The following is a 20,438-nucleotide window of genomic DNA, read 5'->3' on the forward strand; positions in this document are numbered from 1 at the left end:
GGTGGGCGAGAGAGAAGTGAGGATGTCAGATATGTGTGTGAGTGTGCGTGTGATGGGGTACGGGAGGAAAATCACTTGCAAATGTGGGCAGAGTGGATGTTTAGAAGCTGGAGCGGACAGGTCTGTTTTCAGGAAGGGCGTTTTGTGACCCATGGGCCTAAATAGGGTTTGTCAGGACCTCTGGGCCCAGTACTAGCTGAGGGTGTGGGTGGGCAGGAGCCCCTGCGGCCTCCTGGTGGCGTGTTTTTGTTTTTTCTTTATCTTTTTCTTTTTTTTTTTTGTAGAGAGGTTTTTGCTATAGGGCGCGTGCGCTCGCCAGAAAGCCAGAGAGAGACAGAGAGACAGAAAGCGAGAAATCACCCTCCAGGGGGGATGGCCACGCCGCAATCCCTTCTCCTCCATTCTCCTCTCGGGATCTTGGGCACGCACGCACACACACCCGGCGTGAGTTTAAGCCACCAGATCCGTGACTCGAACTGCGGTCAACTACGTGGGAGTCCAGCGACATAGCCATTACGCTAACTGCTGGTCCTCCGGTGGCGTTTTGAGGAGGTCTCTGGGTCAGCACCAGTACACAGGGGCTACGGGTCATGGGGTTTGAGTGAATGTTGATTCAGATTCAAACAGTACTTTATGAAGGCTGGCTGGGCACCGTCCCCTCGGCGGGCACATGCCCGACTATCCTCATCCATCGTCTTCTGTCTCAGCCTGTCGCACCTCAGAGGGTTCTTCTGGAGCCTGTGCTGTCCAGAATTACGCGCCAGGGCTGTGGGGTTCTGCAGAGCCAGGGTTCGTTGTTGCCCCTCCTGGTGACATTAAGATGGTCTTCACCTCTTCCAGCTTCTGTTTTCTCATCGGTGAAGTGCCATGGGCCCGTGGCAAGAGTTCACGGAATCGAATGTGCGAAGGATTTTGCGGCCCAGAGTTCGATAGCCGTCGTGGTCGTTGTATTCTTGTATGTCATAGTGTGCGAGTTAGAACCCAGTTACTCACACATAGCAGTTCATGTTTTTTTTTTTTTAATTATTTTAACTTTATTTATTTATTTTAATTTGACCAGAGGGGGACAGAGTGATCATCTGACTAGAGAGAGAGAGAGTGAGAAAACAAGCTGCCAGATCTGGGACTCGAACCGCAATCAGCCATGTGGGCATCCAGCACCCTTAACCAGCACTTACATTTATGCTTTTATATAAAAGTTTAAGTAACTTCTATAAAGCTTTGTGAGGTGGGGCCAGAGGACAGAGTAAGTGGCAGCACAGCTGGACCCACGTGGGAGGGCTCTGCTTCACATCCTGGGGCCTCCCTGAGTGCGCCAGGCACATGTACCTACCTGTGATCGGGGCTGAGATTGGGGTGGATCGCGAGGTCAGGACCCTGTGGCAGGAGTGCCAGTCTCTCTCTTTCTGTCTCTTATCTCTCATGGAAGGAATAAATGAATTATTTTCTTAATTTGCCAGAGGGCACATGCGCTCACTAAAGAAAGAGAATGGAGAAGTGAGGAGGGGAGGAAGCACTGCGTGGCGCTCGGTTGCACTGCAGACCCTTCTCCATCTCTCCCTCCTCTCAGGCCTTTTTTGGCAGACACACGGAGCTGGCGTGTTTCTCAAGATGCTGGATCCTGGACGATGCCATGCAGGCGGCTATGTGGGGTACAGCTGCCGTCAGCACCCTGCCACAGGCCCACCCTGGCTCATTAATTAAAAACATTTTTAAAGGAATTATTTAATTTCATTTACCACTATTATTATTTTAAAATTTGCTACGTGGCATATGAGCTTACCAGAGAGAGACAGAGAGTTGGGACATGGTGGTGGGGGGAGTGAGAAAGCAAGCCACCGGGTCTGAGACTTGAACCGCGGTCAGTCAAGTGGGAGTTCAGCGCCTTAACCACCATGCCACCTGCTGGTTCTAGTCAATTAAGTTTTACAAAAAGGTTTTGATAGTTTTTTAGGGAAGCTGATGTCATTTTCATTTTTCAAAATGAAGAGACCGAGGCCGCAGGGGTGAAGTTTGTTTCCTGGGCTCGCACAGCTGGACGGCGTCATGGGGGAGGGTGCTGTGTACTGCCTCAGGCCACGTCACTGGCAGGTGGCATCACGTCGAGCCTTTCTCTCTTTGTGAGTGACGGACACACAGGCAGACCCAGCAGCACGTATGCCGTGTGCTTTTGATCAGCCGGTCTGAAGGTCTGTCTCTCTGGGAACTTAAAGACTCCAAAAAGGGCACAGGGTGCCACTGCAGGGTAGCCCGCTGACTTGACATAAATCAGGCAGGAAAGACGATCCCACGACGTCGGAGACACACCATCAGCGTGGGGTCAGAGGTTCTCCCGAGCGCCGACATCTGCAGAGCGCGTCTCTGCTGCATCCTCTCTTAATCTTGCCGGCAAGCCCCCTGCCCGGTCCGCGTTTTACAGATGAGGAGAGGCACTCGGGGAGTTCAGTGACTTGCCCGCAATGGAACTGAGCGTAGTGACGGAGCCAGGCCTTGAACCCTGGCAGCCAGACTGCTCACCCATGCGGTCACCCTCTGTGCAGCCCTAGGGGGTGGCTGATGAACACAGTTCATCAAAAACGAACTGTGATCCGACAGATGAAAGAAGTGGCCTGTGAACGTGAGTGTTCTTTTGTGAGCTGCAGTGGGCTTCGGTTGTTTTCTCTGTGTCAGGGACGAGCCACCATGAACTCCCAGCTCGTCTGGCAAAGGGCTGATTTATGAGGATTTGCTCAACTCTACCAGCTGGTTAACAACACGGAGCTTTTAACATTTCCAAGGGGAGGAAATGAATAAACAGGCATTTGGGATGAAGCCGACCCTGTCCGCGGGCCTGGCTGGAAGATAATTCAGCTGAGAGACATTCGACGTGCGGGGCAGACATCTCCAGATCCCGTTTTCCACCAGAGTTCCCAGTAAATTAGATCAGGAAATCAGAACTTGCAAGTCGGTTCTTCATTTCTTACAGACAGGAGTTGTCTAAAGACACCTTTATTTTGGGGGACAATGACCTGGCTTAGGTGTAGGATAAGTCAGGTGGAAAAGAAAAACCAGTTGCCCTAATGCACAAATCGTGCACATCCTTAATTAATTTTAAATGTGATACACTTGCCATCTGGAATTTTTGAACAATTTCAGTGTTTACGTTTTATGTTTTAACTATTTATGTCTTGCTCATTTATTTGCATTTGACCCCTCTGAATATATTAAACCATATTGCATTTAATTTTTTTTTTTTTAAGTCAGATACCACCAGGAATCTGCCTTTCATTCATTGCCTTTTTGGTCCTTTGGAAGAAGTCCATACATGACTGGGAGGCTGTCACCGAATTAACATAGCAGGCCAAGATTCCTATAAGTCTTCAGCAGTTTCTCAGAAACTAACACCATATGGCAGTGGCCCAGTGTGTGCGCAGCATATAATGACTAAGGATATAAAGTTGCGGGGACTGAAACGGACAAGCTTCTGCTTTTGTTCAGGATCTCACAGCTTTGACTTTTAACTCCTCGGCTCTGGGCCACTTCCTCATTGGAGGGAACAGGGATCCTCCCTGGTCCATGGTGATATTTTTGCCGATCATGGTTCCAAAGAATTCTCTGAGTTCCTTTCTGCTTTGGGTGTGTTAGAGATTCACAAAACCCTTTGTGCTCAGGAAGGGAGCCAGGTTTGGAATGCTCTGGAAGGTCTTCTGGTAGGTCTCTTTGAGATGCAAGTAAGGAAAGGAAGGGACAGGAAAATACAGGAAAAAATGGTTGAAGCAAATGATACTATTTAGTTGCTTCTAAATGAGAAGAACCAGGTTGTTTTACCAAAATTTAAAATAGACCACAGCCTCATTACATAGCCTTGTATGGAACATCTATTGGTGCTGATAAGATTATTGCAGAGACTGAAAAAAGTAATATTAACGCAATTAAAAATAATTATCTATTTTTTAATTCCATTTGTTATTAATCATTTTAAAAAATTTGACCAGACAGAGACAGAGAGAAAGGGAAAGCGCTGGACTCCCATATGGTCGACTGCAGTTCAAGACCTGGATCTGGTCGTTTGAAACTCAAGCTGGGCGCCTGTGCGTGTGTCCCCAAAATTCCAGGAGGAGAAGGGATTACAGCGTCACGGTCTCCCTTGGGGAGTGATTCTCTCGCCATCTTTCTGTCTCTGTCTCTCCATCAAGTTCACATGCCCTATGCCAGGAACCTTTAAAAAAAAAGTAAGTGATGAATCGTGTTAGGTTTACTCAAGGCAGATTCTCTGCCCCACTGCTGTAAGTTCTTCTCCAGTCTGGGCTGCTATTTTGGAGGCCCAGGTCAAGGGCTGGACCAGGAGGTACCACCTCCCAGTGCAGATCATCAATGCTACTGCACAGACGACTGAGATGCAGAGCTTCCGGGGTGGGCTACACGGCGAAAGCAGGAGAGCACCCAGCACTGTAGACCTACCCCAGACGTGCACTTCCGTGTGGGACGACTTGGGGACCCTTTCATCCTTTTAGCCCATTACATATTCACCTTTTTCCTCTCACTGTCAAATTCTGATGGTTGATAGAAAGTGCCCGTTGTCTAAATCTTCCTCCTCATGGTGACCATCCATGGTTTTTCTCCTTCTCCTCTCCATGGAGTTGGGCAGCTAAGACAGGTGGAATCCCTCCTTTCTCTGGAAGACCTTTAGAGGGCTGTGGCAGAAACATGAGGTACGTGAAGTTGAGCAGCATGTGCATGAATTCTGCAGACCCCCATCCCTGCCCCTCGGGAGCAGTCAGCCTTGCTTTGTTCTTGGGGGCAGTGAGAGGTTAAACGCTGCCCCACATTCCTGGGAACAGAAGACATCCCTCTAAAAAGGCACCGTTGAAATTCCCGAGGAAAACAGAAATGGTTTCTGGTCTTTTCTTCATTTTCTCCTGGATCTTCAGCCTCCATTATGGACTCTAAATGTCAAATGGTTTTCTCCAGTGATGGGGTTCTCAGAGGACCCAGGTGCCTTAGCTTTGACGTACCTTCGGAAGGAAGCTTTGGCAGTTGTATAAACTTGAGTGAGATGTGGGAAGCCTCAAGCCCCAGGGCCTTGGATTCTCAGGTCTGGAGTTTAAACCCGCACATTTTTTTAATGTCCTATAGCATTTGATTAAGATTTTCTAATGGCCACAATATCTAAGCAATATAGAAAAATCCAAAAGATATTGGAAGACAGAAAAACAAAATTAAAATCACTACTTGTTTCATTACTCTTGTATGGATGTTAGTTGTTAATCATTTTTCTACTGTGGATATATTTACGTTGCTTAGTCAACATTGCAATGTAGGAGTTGGAAGTGCTTCTTTTTATGCTTCTTCCATGTTTGACTCTATCTCCTCAGTTCGATTCATCGAGAAGGTATTTTTTAAATCTTAGTTTTCACTTAGAAAGAAGGTTCTTCCCCTTAAGGAGGGGAACTGTCCATCTAGTGAAACCTGTGACATATTGACTTATATGACAGTAAAGGCCGTGAAATCACATCTCATCCAATTTTCTGGACAATCTGGAAAATTTTGCGATCAAGAAGGCTTTGGAATCATAGTTATTAGAAGTTAAGGTGAAGAGCCAACAAGTGGCATGGTAGTTGGGGTGCTGGATTCCCATATGTCCGACAGTGGTCTGAGTCCTGGACCTGGCGACTTTCCTGCTGTTTTCCCTCTCTCTCCCTGTCTGTCTCTGGTGAGCACATGTGCTCTATAGCAAACTAAAAAAAAAAAAAAAAAAGAAAAAAAGGTTAACAACACGGAGCTTTTAACATTTCCAAGGGGAGGAAATGAATAAACAGGCATTTGGGATGAAGCCGACCCTGTCCGCGGGCCTGGCTGGAAGATAATTCAGCTGAGAGACATTCGACGTGCGGGGCAGACATCTCCAGATCCCGTTTTCCACCAGAGTTCCCAGTAAATTAGATCAGGAAATCAGAACTTGCAAGTCGGTTCTTCATTTCTTACAGACAGGAGTTGTCTAAAGACACCTTTATTTTGGGGGACAATGACCTGGCTTAGGTGTAGGATAAGTCAGGTGGAAAAGAAAAACCAGTTGCCCTAATGCACAAATCGTGCACATCCTTAATTAATTTTAAATGTGATACACTTGCCATCTGGAATTTTTGAACAATTTCAGTGTTTACGTTTTATGTTTTAACTATTTATGTCTTGCTCATTTATTTGCATTTGACCCCTCTGAATATATTAAACCATATTGCATTTAATTTTTTTTTTTTTAAGTCAGATACCACCAGGAATCTGCCTTTCATTCATTGCCTTTTTGGTCCTTTGGAAGAAGTCCATACATGACTGGGAGGCTGTCACCGAATTAACATAGCAGGCCAAGATTCCTATAAGTCTTCAGCAGTTTCTCAGAAACTAACACCATATGGCAGTGGCCCAGTGTGTGCGCAGCATATAATGACTAAGGATATAAAGTTGCGGGGACTGAAACGGACAAGCTTCTGCTTTTGTTCAGGATCTCACAGCTTTGACTTTTAACTCCTCGGCTCTGGGCCACTTCCTCATTGGAGGGAACAGGGATCCTCCCTGGTCCATGGTGATATTTTTGCCGATCATGGTTCCAAAGAATTCTCTGAGTTCCTTTCTGCTTTGGGTGTGTTAGAGATTCACAAAACCCTTTGTGCTCAGGAAGGGAGCCAGGTTTGGAATGCTCTGGAAGGTCTTCTGGTAGGTCTCTTTGAGATGCAAGTAAGGAAAGGAAGGGACAGGAAAATACAGGAAAAAATGGTTGAAGCAAATGATACTATTTAGTTGCTTCTAAATGAGAAGAACCAGGTTGTTTTACCAAAATTTAAAATAGACCACAGCCTCATTACATAGCCTTGTATGGAACATCTATTGGTGCTGATAAGATTATTGCAGAGACTGAAAAAAGTAATATTAACGCAATTAAAAATAATTATCTATTTTTTAATTCCATTTGTTATTAATCATTTTAAAAAATTTGACCAGACAGAGACAGAGAGAAAGGGAAAGCGCTGGACTCCCATATGGTCGACTGCAGTTCAAGACCTGGATCTGGTCGTTTGAAACTCAAGCTGGGCGCCTGTGCGTGTGTCCCCAAAATTCCAGGAGGAGAAGGGATTACAGCGTCACGGTCTCCCTTGGGGAGTGATTCTCTCGCCATCTTTCTGTCTCTGTCTCTCCATCAAGTTCACATGCCCTATGCCAGGAACCTTTAAAAAAAAAGTAAGTGATGAATCGTGTTAGGTTTACTCAAGGCAGATTCTCTGCCCCACTGCTGTAAGTTCTTCTCCAGTCTGGGCTGCTATTTTGGAGGCCCAGGTCAAGGGCTGGACCAGGAGGTACCACCTCCCAGTGCAGATCATCAATGCTACTGCACAGACGACTGAGATGCAGAGCTTCCGGGGTGGGCTACACGGCGAAAGCAGGAGAGCACCCAGCACTGTAGACCTACCCCAGACGTGCACTTCCGTGTGGGACGACTTGGGGACCCTTTCATCCTTTTAGCCCATTACATATTCACCTTTTTCCTCTCACTGTCAAATTCTGATGGTTGATAGAAAGTGCCCGTTGTCTAAATCTTCCTCCTCATGGTGACCATCCATGGTTTTTCTCCTTCTCCTCTCCATGGAGTTGGGCAGCTAAGACAGGTGGAATCCCTCCTTTCTCTGGAAGACCTTTAGAGGGCTGTGGCAGAAACATGAGGTACGTGAAGTTGAGCAGCATGTGCATGAATTCTGCAGACCCCCATCCCTGCCCCTCGGGAGCAGTCAGCCTTGCTTTGTTCTTGGGGGCAGTGAGAGGTTAAACGCTGCCCCACATTCCTGGGAACAGAAGACATCCCTCTAAAAAGGCACCGTTGAAATTCCCGAGGAAAACAGAAATGGTTTCTGGTCTTTTCTTCATTTTCTCCTGGATCTTCAGCCTCCATTATGGACTCTAAATGTCAAATGGTTTTCTCCAGTGATGGGGTTCTCAGAGGACCCAGGTGCCTTAGCTTTGACGTACCTTCGGAAGGAAGCTTTGGCAGTTGTATAAACTTGAGTGAGATGTGGGAAGCCTCAAGCCCCAGGGCCTTGGATTCTCAGGTCTGGAGTTTAAACCCGCACATTTTTTTAATGTCCTATAGCATTTGATTAAGATTTTCTAATGGCCACAATATCTAAGCAATATAGAAAAATCCAAAAGATATTGGAAGACAGAAAAACAAAATTAAAATCACTACTTGTTTCATTACTCTTGTATGGATGTTAGTTGTTAATCATTTTTCTACTGTGGATATATTTACGTTGCTTAGTCAACATTGCAATGTAGGAGTTGGAAGTGCTTCTTTTTATGCTTCTTCCATGTTTGACTCTATCTCCTCAGTTCGATTCATCGAGAAGGTATTTTTTAAATCTTAGTTTTCACTTAGAAAGAAGGTTCTTCCCCTTAAGGAGGGGAACTGTCCATCTAGTGAAACCTGTGACATATTGACTTATATGACAGTAAAGGCCGTGAAATCACATCTCATCCAATTTTCTGGACAATCTGGAAAATTTTGCGATCAAGAAGGCTTTGGAATCATAGTTATTAGAAGTTAAGGTGAAGAGCCAACAAGTGGCATGGTAGTTGGGGTGCTGGATTCCCATATGTCCGACAGTGGTCTGAGTCCTGGACCTGGCGACTTTCCTGCTGTTTTCCCTCTCTCTCCCTGTCTGTCTCTGGTGAGCACATGTGCTCTATAGCAAACTAAAAAAAAAAAAAAAAAAAGTAATAATGGCAAAAATTTAACAAATAGTTCTTTAAAAAAGAAGTTAAGGTGAAGAGCAGGACAGCGTGAACCGATGATACAAGTTGTAGAGCTACGTAGGGTGGGGAGAGCTGGAAACGTGCGGGTGCGCTCGCGACTGTGCAGTTACTACGGAAGACTGTAATTACACAGGGGGTGATTAATCCATAACTGGGTTCTGAGTCATTCGGGCCATCGCTGCAGGGAGAAGCCACAGATGGATCCTTACAGGTTATATTTTGTCTAGGGAATTAGGGTTAAACTGGGTGTGAGCTCACAGAGTGTCTAATACTTCTTTCTCACCCCCGCAGGGGATTCGGGAAAGAAAAAATATGCCCAAGCAAATCCTTGATTGTGATGAGAGTACTGGCGTATCTTTTATTTACCAGCATTTCAAAGAAACTAAGAGCTTTCTTACCAAGTCAGTACGTTCTCTATAAGAACTGTGATATTTAGACTTGAAGCAGCTCTCAAAAACTGAAAACCAAAAATCATTTACTTCAAAGTAGACATTCAGGTTTTTTTTTTTTTTAAGTTTTTTTTTTTTTTTTTTTTTTTTTTTTTTTTTTTTTTTTTTTTTTTTGCTATAGGGCTTGTGCACTCACCAGAAAGACAGAGACAGAGAGATGGAAAGTGAGAAATCACCCCCAGGGGGATAGCCACACCACAGCCCCTTCTCCTCCAATATCTTCTCGGGATCTTGGGCACACATGCACACGCGTCTGGTGTGAGTTTAAGCTACTGGGTCTGGGACTCGAACCGTGGTCGAATACATGGGAGTCCAGCAACATTTCACTAACTGCTGGTCTACAGGTGTTTTAATTAATTAATTAATGTATTTATTTAATTTAGAGGACTATTGGAAAATGCAGCAAATGCTTTTAAAAAATGCCAATAATCAATTTAATCAATAACCATCCTTGCTAATATACTTTGTTACATATTTCCTTTCCTTTTGCTTTGCTCCGCTTTGCCTTTCTCTATGTAGTGGATACGATTAATCATGCACTGTGTGAAATTTAGAAGTTTAACCAGCCCTATTATAAATAGCTAAATCTTTGGGATCAACAGATGGCGTAATGCTTACGTTGCTTGACTTTCACGTAGTCAACCATGGTTCAAGTCCCGGACCTGGTGGCTTAAACTTATGCCAAGCACGATAGATAGGTAGATAGCAAAGCTAAATAGAACCTAAACTACTCATATGGCTAAGTGCCCACAATGGGGAGGATTGGATCAACTGGTATATACAATTAATGCCTGTCTTTGTATTAACAAACTGGCGTGCAGATGTGTGAGGATGCAATGTGACCTATTTTACCCTGTTAGTCACAGTGTATGCTCCTTTGCTCAACCTTTACCGGCTCTTTGAGACCAGGGTGGGGGGAAAAATCATGTTCCTATTTTATTTTTTTTATAAGACAATGAAGTGAAACTAGTTTTCATTTAATTATCAGATACTTACGTTTCCTCTACAGTGAATTGACTATTCGTGGTCCTCTCCCCTCCGCCCCAATTTTGGGTTGTTTTTGTTGTTATGGGGTAGTACTTGGCTGTATGTTGTGAAAGCTTGAATACATTTGTATTAGGCTATCTAATCTACACAGCTGTAAGTTTTATATTAAAGAAAGATAACGTATTTGTAGATGGGCACCTAGAGGAAAAATTGGAAGCAGAAGCTTAGAATTGGTTTGGAAGTGTTGTTTGTTTATGTTTTTTTTAACTTTCCCATAGAGTGCATGCACTTGCCAGAGAGAGACAGAAAGAGGGGAGGGGGAAAGCGCCCCCTCTCCGTGGGTGCTGTGTAACTAGCTGTTTACCTGTGTGACTCCACCACTAGAATACTGGCACTAGTCCAGTGTCCTCCCTGTAGTCCCTTCTCTGTTTTTCTATCCTGTAGGAATTTTGAGTACACATGCACATGTGTCTAGTCTGTGCAAGGCTGGGATTCGAACCACACAGTTGGCCATGTGGGTTCGAGCTCTTTTAACCACCAGGCCGCAGGGCTGGCCCTGCCTGTAAGTTTATAGAACCACTTTATACAGGAAATGTGCTATAGGAAAATGTGCTTATCATAAGTTGTAGAGGGATGTGATTTTTTTTTTTTTACAAAAATGTATAAAACGAGAACCCAGCTTAAGAAGCAGCACTTTCCAGCTTCCTGTGATCCTTGGCTTCTAACAACAGCATAGATTCCTTTTGGCTGTTTTTGTATCTTATAATTTAAAAAATTATTTATTCATTTAAAAAATAATTATTTATTTAAATTTATTATTATTTTTAAAATTTGCTCTAGGGCACCTGTGAGAGAGAGAGAGAAAGAGCGAGAGAGTGAGAAAGCAAGCTGTCAGGTCCAGGACTCAAACTGCGGTTGGCCATGTATGGCGCCTAGCTACCCTACCACGTGCTGGCCCCTGTATCTTAGAATTAATTCTTTTTATGTCTAGTATGTTTTCTTTGGTTTTATGTTATGCCTTCAAGATTCATCCACATTTTGTGTTGTTGAGATGTCCATTTTCCTTGCTGTATAGTATTCCTCCATGTGACTATACTATGTGGTAATTTGTGAGGCCATCTGCCGCTTTGAGCATTTGGCAGTGTGTTTCTGGTTACTGAGAGTGCTGCTGTGAGTATTTTAGTGCATGTCCCATGGAGACCCTGGTGTGGGGAGTAGACCTGACAATTTAACAAGTTTTCTGCCCCACTTCCTTCCTGTGTCCTCCCCATGAGCATCGTTTAAGCAAGGTAAAGAACTTCACGGACGTGGAAATAAATGTATGGTATTTGTTCTCACTTTCCTTGGTGTTACGTTTAGTTTTTCTTTCTTTCTTTTTTTTTTTTTTGAGAGGTTTTCACTATAGGACGTGTGCGCTCGCCAGACAGACAGAGAGAGACAGAGAGACAGAAAGCGAGAAATCACCCCCCAGGAGGGGTGGCCACGCCGCAATCCCTTCTCCTCCATTCTCCTCTCAGGATCCTGGGCATGCACGCACACGCGCCCGGCGTGAGTTTAAGCCACCGGGTCTGGGACGCGAGCCGCGGTCAACTACGTGAGAGTCCAACGACATAGCCATTACGCTAACTGCTGGTCCCACGTTTAGTTGTTTTTAACAAGATACTAAGTTCTGATTTAAATGGTAGGTAATGACTGCTGGTTTCAGGCCAAACTTTCATTTTTTATTTTTTTTATCATTATTTATTTAAGTTTACTTTTCATTATTTTTAGTTTGTAATTTGCTACAGGGCATGTGTGCTTACTCCAGAGGGAGATGGAAAGAGAGAGAGAAAGTGGGAAAGCAAGCCACCGGGTGTGGGCTGAAACTGCTGTTCGGCCATGTGGGAGTCCAGCGTGCAAACCACCATGCCACCTGCCGGCTCTCGGGCCTTCATTTCTAAATTAAGAATTCTGCCTTACATCCTGTTATTTTCTTCTTTATCAGTCCTCGATTCGCCCTAGTAAATCGAAGGCTCAGACATCCACTCAGGAGTGTGTTCTTCTTTTTGGGTTCTTAGAAGCAACCTTCTTAGGGAGACTCCTGTAATGAAAAACACATCTTTGGGGCAAGAAATTGGACTTCGGCCACGTGTGTGCATGAGTTGAGGCTGAGAGATGTACCCAGTCTGGATTACGCCGCTGTTGGTAGAATTAAATAAAAGGCATTAAAAAAATTTATAGCTGCCTTTTACCAGCCTTATGTCTGATTTTTTTCCCCTTCTCTAGATTCTTTGGCTGACATCGGTTTTGAAGTTCTGCCATATTCACTTATCAGCCTGTGGCAAATGCAGCCCTCAAAGTGGGAAAGCAAGCCACCGGGTGTGGGCTGAAACTGCTGTTCGGCCATGTGGGAGTCCAGCGTGCAAACCACCATGCCACCTGCCGGCTCTCGGGCCTTCATTTCTAAATTAAGAATTCTGCCTTACATCCTGTTATTTTCTTCTTTATCAGTCCTCGATTCGCCCTAGTAAATCGAAGGCTCAGACATCCACTCAGGAGTGTGTTCTTCTTTTTGGGTTCTTAGAAGCAACCTTCTTAGGGAGACTCCTGTAATGAAAAACACATCTTTGGGGCAAGAAATTGGACTTCGGCCACGTGTGTGCATGAGTTGAGGCTGAGAGATGTACCCAGTCTGGATTACGCCGCTGTTGGTAGAATTAAATAAAAGGCATTAAAAAAATTTATAGCTGCCTTTTACCAGCCTTATGTCTGATTTTTTTCCCCTTCTCTAGATTCTTTGGCTGACATCGGTTTTGAAGTTCTGCCATATTCACTTATCAGCCTGTGGCAAATGCAGCCCTCACCAGCGTGAAGATGAAAGGCTGATCGTTAAAAAAAAAAAAAAAAGAATCCATGTGCTACATAAAAATGCCCTACCTTTTTAAGAAATTACCAGGGCAACCTTTATTTTTCTTCTCCTTTCTCTCTGTATGTGTAGGAAAAAAGCTAAATTCTCACATTTTTATTCTTTAATCCTTCAAGTGTGTACACATCTATTTAAAAATGATCAAGAACGTCTCCAAACACGTCTACACTGAGAGTTTAACGACTCGAGGACGGCCAAGTGCTGGTGTCTCTCCAGTTTTGTGGGTATCTCTGTAAACTATGAATCGCTTTGTACCCCCTCATATACATGGCCCAAATATTAACCTCCACAGCGACTCCCAGGCGTATTGCACAGATGAGAGCTTGATTCCGGGTGAGCAGAAGTCTGCAGTCTCACCGCGTGCGTCCGTTTTCCTTGCCCTCTGCTGGTTCACTTTCATTTCATTGCTGGAATGTTCTTCACATGTCTTCATTAAAGGACACTAGCCTTCAGTTGTTGGATAGCGACACAGCGGTTTTAAATGATTACATGGCGGCACCAGTGGGCGGCATGGCGGTTAAGGGGCTGGACTCCCACATGGTTGGCTGCGGATCGAGTCCTGGACATGGTGGCTTGTGTTCTCTATCTATCTCTGCCTGTCTCTCTTTGGTCAAATTAAATAATAATAATAATAAATCACATGAAATAATTATTTTTAAAAAGTGGCAGCAGTCAATGGAAAAAAACATGTGAACCAAACCTTTGCAGAGCGCTGCCATAAGAGATCTCCGTCTGCCCTGTTTGCTCTACCTGTGGCCCCTTCCCTGTTTGGAGCTTGTATTTTGGCATCTCGTTTCTTAGGGTTCCAGTGCCGGGGCAGGGCACACATGGACACCCCCGGGACTTCCTCCAGGGCCTGGGCCACGTCTGGATCAGAAAGCGGCTGGTTGCTGTTGGTGCTCCCCTGGCACACGGCTACACAGCCGACTTGCCCTGTCGGTCGCAGACGGTACCTGGCAGTCGCAGCCTGTTCATTCAGCTATTTATCTGGTCACAGAATTATTCTCTAGTGGCTTGTGGTATGCCAGGCCTCGAGAGAACGTGCAGCGTGGTTCTGCCCCTGGCCTCTGGGAGCTTGTATTCTAGCGGAGGAGTCATGGCTAATTACAAAACGGGGTGGGATGTGCCCTGGCTGGCAGGTGTTGGGTGGAGGGTTGAGAAGGCTCCGAAGGTGGCTGGGAAGGCTCCCTCTCCCTCGGAACCTGATTGTAGGCCCAGCCACTTGCAGCAGCTTCCTACCCACGGAGTGTGAGCAGAGAAGTAACGTGTGCTTCTAGATCTGTTTAGAGAGCAGAGTGTGAGGGACACCATCACTTCTTTTTTTTTTTTTTAAGAATTACTCTATTATTATTGTTTTCTTTTTTTCTTCTTTTTGTTTTTTCTTTTCTTTTATACTTTGACCAGAGGGAGACAGAGAGAAAAAGCAAGAAAGCGAGCTGCCAAGGCCGGGACCCAAACTGCAGTCAGCCATATGGGAGTCCATTGCCCCAACCACCATGCCGTCTGCGGGTCCCCACCATCACTTTTATTTTTTTTTTTAATAATTCGTTATTTCAATTTTATTAATTATTATTATTTAATTTGCTATTGAGCAGCTCGGCAGAGAAAGAGAAAGTGAGAAAACAAGCCACCAGCTTCAGGACTCCCAACTGTGGTCAACCATGTAGGAGTCCAGTGCCTAACCACTACGCCATCTGCTCGTCTCCTGGAACACCTCTGCTTTAAACAATGCTTCAGCTTTCAGTGTTGCATGAAGAATTTGTTTTGGCATTCTTGAAGTCAAGATGGAGCGTATGTGATTTTTGGATTTAAAGGCATCTATTTTCCAGTGTTTGGGGTACCTCTTTGGCAAGACTAAATTCTACCTTTTTTTTTTTAGCGGCATTTTTAGAAAGTTAGTATGCTCAGTGACTGTACAGCTACTTGCTCACTTTTGGGGGCTTCTAGGTGTTTATTTCTGTGGTCAAACCAGTGGGGCACTAGGCTCAGTAGGACCAGCAACCAGTGTCCAGCGAGATAAAGCTAGGACACAGTGTGAGGGGGAGCAGGACCCCGCCGTGTGCTGGCATTCCATTGTGATTTGAAGTCTTGATACCTTTTGTGGCACGTTTGTGTCTTCACGCCCTGGTCAGTGAACCTGGCTAATTCATTGCTTCTGTCTTGTCATTATCAAGTGTCCTTTTGGAAAGTGGCACCTTCCTTGGGCTTTAGGAATATGTATTTCTGATAGAGGTATCTTAAAAAGCATGTGCTCACCAGACAGTGAGAGGGAAGGTGAGACGTCACCCCCCAGGAGGATGATCCCACCACAGTCCCCTCCCTTGCATTCTCCTCCTGGGATTTTGGGCACACATACACAAGTGGCCGGTGTGATTTTCAGACCTGCAGGTCTGGGACTGTAACCAAGGCTGATCATGTGGGAGTCCAGAGGCTTAACCACCATGCCACCTGCTGACCCACATTATTAGAACTCTTGAAACCTTCAACAGAAATGTAGCAAGACTGCTTACACTGGGCGAAGATGCATTTTACCAAACCACTTGGTGGCTTCTATGGTTTCTATGATACGAATGCTCTAAAGTCAAAGCTTTCAACAACTTGCTCTCCCTGACCACGAGTGCAGCTTACTGAATAGTAAGTGAATTCTTCCATTTCGCTATTGGTTCTCATGCAATAATAAGGCAGTTCCTTTAATGAAAGAGTCTTACTACCTAAAAACAAAACCTCTTCTCTAGATCCCTTAAATGGATTAAAACAGGAGTATAAAGCTATATTAAAACACCGACTTTCACAACTTTTCTATATAGGTCAGGGGCAGTGCACAATTTTCTCATTTGTGTGTGTGTGTTTGCCATTAAATTAGAACTTTAACTGAGATTTTACACACACTCTGTTTTTTTTTCCCTAATGGTGAATTTGAAGTCTCTACAGATAGACCCACTAAAAAGATTTAAGACAAACTTTACAAAGGTCTGGAAATTAATATTTTAAAGACATTCAAATTTAAATGATAGAAAAAAGACCTGTGAGCCTAAGGTTACTTGAATACACCGAGTGGAAGATTCTTTGAAGCATCAGCACAGAAAGGAAGCCAAGAAATTAGCCAAAGAACAATCCTTGAAGAAACTTCATGGCCAGCCTCAGGCGTCAGGTGCCAGCCACACAGGATCAAGGAGAGCTCTGGGGTGATACCCTCATGATTTGCTCAGTGGTTCTGTTGTGTAAAGAAGGGAGACGGTGTTGGATGGAGGTGGCGGTGGGTCCCAGGAAACACCAAGAGTACGAAGGTGGAGAGGACCACAGTGTGGAGGAAAGGCAGTTTGGGGAGGTAGCAATGGGGCCGAGAAAGTGGATGGGAGGGTGAACTTGCCCAGATGGCGTTCCGAGGGGTGTGAAATCGGAGTTGAGGCAGAAACGTACTGTTCAGTGCAGGGCACAGGAGGAGCGGACGGAAAGGGAAGGTGGGTGCTTGAAGGTAATGGCCGTGTTGACTTTATTCCAAGAATTTATGAGGCACTTGGCAAGGAACATTATCGTCTGAATATTGTAAAAGGAGTTCAGTATTTTTCTTTCTCTTTTTAAAAAAATTCTGAAGGGCGTGTGTGTTCTTTGGCAAGAGAGAGATAGAGAGAGGGTGGAAAGTGAGAAAGCACCCCCCGCCCAGGGGCATGGCCACACCACAGTCCCTTTCTCCATTCTCCCGTCAGGATTTGAGCACACTTGCAAACGCACCTGGCATGTTTACAAGCTGCTGGGCCTGGGACTCGAATTGCACAGTTGGCTTAACCACAATGCCAGTGACTGGCCTGAGGTCAGTATTTCAAAAAGTCAGTATTTGGGTAGAAGATGTGTAATTTGTGGATACAGTAATTATCTCCAGAAAACACAGGCTTGTGGTGCAGATTTGATGAATAGATTGAAAATACCAAAAAAAAAAAAAAAAAAAAAAAATCTGAAGTCCTAAACACTCTGATCCCAAACAGTTTAGATAGAGATACTCAACCTATATATGTGTATGTCTGATTCCCTACGTCAATTTTTTCACAAATGATAACTACCCTGACTGTAGCAATATACTCAGATATTTTCTATTTCAAGTTTGTTTTCAATGTTGGTGATTTACAATCACTAAATTTCATGACCCATAGTTTGGAAAGGAAAGGTGAAGTTGGGAGGATGGAAAGGAGTGAGCGACTAGCATGAACAGTCACCGTACCTGGACTCCAAATTCTTCACTAAGGTTAGTGAATAAGTATTCATAGCCATAAGCTGCTTTGCAATTCAGCCACACAACATGGTACGGGCTCCGAGTGATCCAGCTTCGAACCAGCTCTAAAATTCCATCGATTCCTACTAGTTCTTCTGGATCTTTCCCTGGGAAGGCAGCGTCTCTGACCCAGCAGGCATTGAGGTTGCAGTGGTTTGCTGGATGAACTGTGAGATGCATTTATTTTAAAGGGAGGAGCTGTTAAATTGCTGGTGGACTTGTGTGTGTGTCTGTCTGCAAATCATGAATCGCCTAGAGGGACCCGATCGAATTAACAGAGTTGTCAGGCACAATAAAATAGGCCGGATTATGTGCTTTGGTTGCTCTCTTGGCAACTCTTCCTGAGAACGTTAGTAGAACTGGACCAGACAGTGAGATTAGGAGGGAAGGATTCTTATTTGAAGGGCTTGGCAGCAGTGTGGGGGGGAAATCTATTATTATTTCTCTAAACTTAAAGCTTTTCTGTATAGAAATGGAAATGTGTATTTTTAATTTGTCTCCGCAAGATGCGAATTAAAGAAAAAAGAAAAGTACAACCCTCCCCCAAACAAAACCAAAATTCACAGACGTTCTCAACTTAAACCAGAGTGATTGTTAATACTAAGTGTTTCAGTTGACCATATTCCTGAAGGGTTGGATTGTGATTGCCCAGCCTCACTGAAATTTGAATTAGAGACTTTCCCAATCAGAGCTTGTCCAGATCCCCTGTAGAAAGGTCCACCTGGCCTATACCCTCCACATTCAGTGCCCATGGAGAATGCTCCTTTCTGAAGACTGCTTCCCGACTTGTCTTTCCTGTCACCATGCCACAACCCTGCAGTCTCTGCTTCCTTTCCTTGGGAGTTCCAGGTCAAGAAGGGCCAGTCTGGGCCGGTTTGTACTGGTTGTGTTGACTCATCTTGCCCTAAGCTCCATGGACCGAGTTTTTCACACAAGCTGCAGAAACTCGGGCTTGGGACGTTTGTTGATTGATTGCATGTGTTCCTGCATCTGACAGGAGATTCCAATTGGGTGGGAAGAGAAAGTCTCAAAACTTTATTCTGGGGTTTCTGTCCCTCATCCCTGTTAACAAAAGCGTGCATCAGTCTGGGCCATGTAACTGCCACGTTTTAAAGCACAGGGAATAGATCTGATGCTTGACCTCCGACTTCATCATTCTGTGTCTTTAGGGCTGTTAGTTTCGCTAAGGCTGTTTCCTTTGTCTGTAAAGCAGGGACGTTCTTTTTTTTAAAGAAAGGAGATTTTTGCTATAAGGCACGTGCACTTGCCAGAAAGAGAGAGACAGAGAGACAAAAGCAAGAAAGCATCTCCCCGGGGATGACCACAAAGCAATCCCTCCTCCTCCATTCGCCTCTGGGGATCTTGGGCATTCATGCACATGCACCCAGTGTGAGTTTGAAGCCGCCGGTCCTGGACTTGAACCATGGCCAACTACGTGCGAGTCCAGCAACATAACTGTTAGACCATCTGCTGGTCCCAATGTTAGTTCTTATATCACTTATTTTTTTTACTTTGGAAGCATCAAAAAGAAGTACTTCAGAAATGGCAGTTGCCTTATTTTTGTGTGCATTTCATAGGTATGAAAATTAGGCTGTTTTCTATGCAAAACTGTGTCATGACTCTCCAGACAACCGGTAGTTTTGCTAATGGGTGTCTTAGCATGTTCCGAGTGGGACATATCCAGAGAAGCTCACTTTCCCTGCCAATGGCCAGCTCAGAACTGTTTCGGGATCTCACGGCCGTTTGGTCCCGTCACAAAGGCAGCTGAGATGGTATCAAAGCGAATGAGGCAGCCATGTTCCAGTAAAACTTTATTTATAGACACTGAAGTTTGAATTTCATATACAGTCTTTGAGTGTTAAGAAATATCACTCTTTTGATTATCTTTCAGTCATTAAAAAATGTCAAATTTGGACCAGCAGGTGGTGTGGAGGTGAAGGCACTGGAGCCCACATGTCTGACAGTGTGGTTCAAGTCCCGGACCTGGTGGCTGGAAAATCACACCAGACACGTGTGAATATGTGCCTGCCCATCATCCCGAGAGGAGATTGGAGGAGACAGGATTACAACATGGCCATCCCCATGGGGGATGGTTCTCACACCCCAACTCCCATACCTCTCTGGTGAGCACATGCACCCAGTAGCAAAACTAAAAAAAGTAAAAGTCCAATTCACCCTCAGCTCACAGGCTGTACAAAAACAAGCAGTGGGTTATGTTGCCAGCAGCCACCTTAAGAGAATTTGCTTGATCTTTTTTAGTAAAAGTTGTTTATGGACAAATGGGAAATAGAGTTCTCAGGAAAATCCAAACAACTCAAGTCACTGTAGAAAACCAAGTGCAGGCGAGCTGTGGTGGTCCAGCCATGATCCAGCACTCCACAGAGCAGGGGCCACACGGGAGGGTCCCAGGCTCCTGTCCCCTCGTCTTCCTGTACATACCAAGAACGTGAGTAAGAGGTGCTGGCCGAGGCTGGGGGTGTATCATGGGGTGAAAGCCCTGCTGGGGGTGCTTGTCTCTCTGTTTCTCTCTACCCTTCTCTCATGCAGAAATAAATTTAAAAACCTTAGAAAAGAAAGAAAATCAAGCGAAGAAGAGATTGGTATTTTCAACAAAAATATGAAGAACTCTAGGCATTCTTGTCTGGTAAATGTTGACTTTGAATCAGACCCAAGATAGATCAGAAAGTGGGTCAAAGAGATGACTATAGTTGCATTTTTTTGCCTCTGGTTATGAAACAGGGATCGTTCTCTCTAGCCCTTCTAGTCTGGTGCCCGGTGAAGGAATATTTTGGTTTGTTTCCTTCGAGGTTACCAAGCACTCTTCCGTACCACCCTGTTATCTATGAGAAGGTGGTGGAGCAGATTGGTGAAGTCTCACTCTTAAAAAAAAAGGGAATTATTATTTATTTAACTCAATTTATTATTATTTTTTAATTTGACCAGGTAGAGACAGAGAGAAAAAGGGGAAGTGAGAAAGCAAGCTGCCAGGACTTGAACCGCTGCTGGCCATGAGGGAATCCAGTGTCCTTACCCACTACTCCATCTGCTGGAC

At 44.8% G+C, this 20,438-nt stretch overlaps 1 protein-coding gene across 1 annotated transcript in view; it reads left to right on the forward strand.

Moving 5' to 3' along the window:
- GLI3 (GLI family zinc finger 3) overlaps window positions 1–20,438 on the forward strand; it is a 341,317-nt gene that overhangs the window by 84,949 nt on the left and 235,930 nt on the right. The window lies entirely within an intron of this gene.

The sequence above is a fragment of the Tupaia chinensis genome, unplaced genomic scaffold, assembly GCF_000334495.1.
Source record: "Tupaia chinensis unplaced genomic scaffold, TupChi_1.0 Scaffold000088_1, whole genome shotgun sequence".
NCBI classification, from domain to species: Eukaryota; Metazoa; Chordata; class Mammalia; order Scandentia; family Tupaiidae; genus Tupaia; species Tupaia belangeri.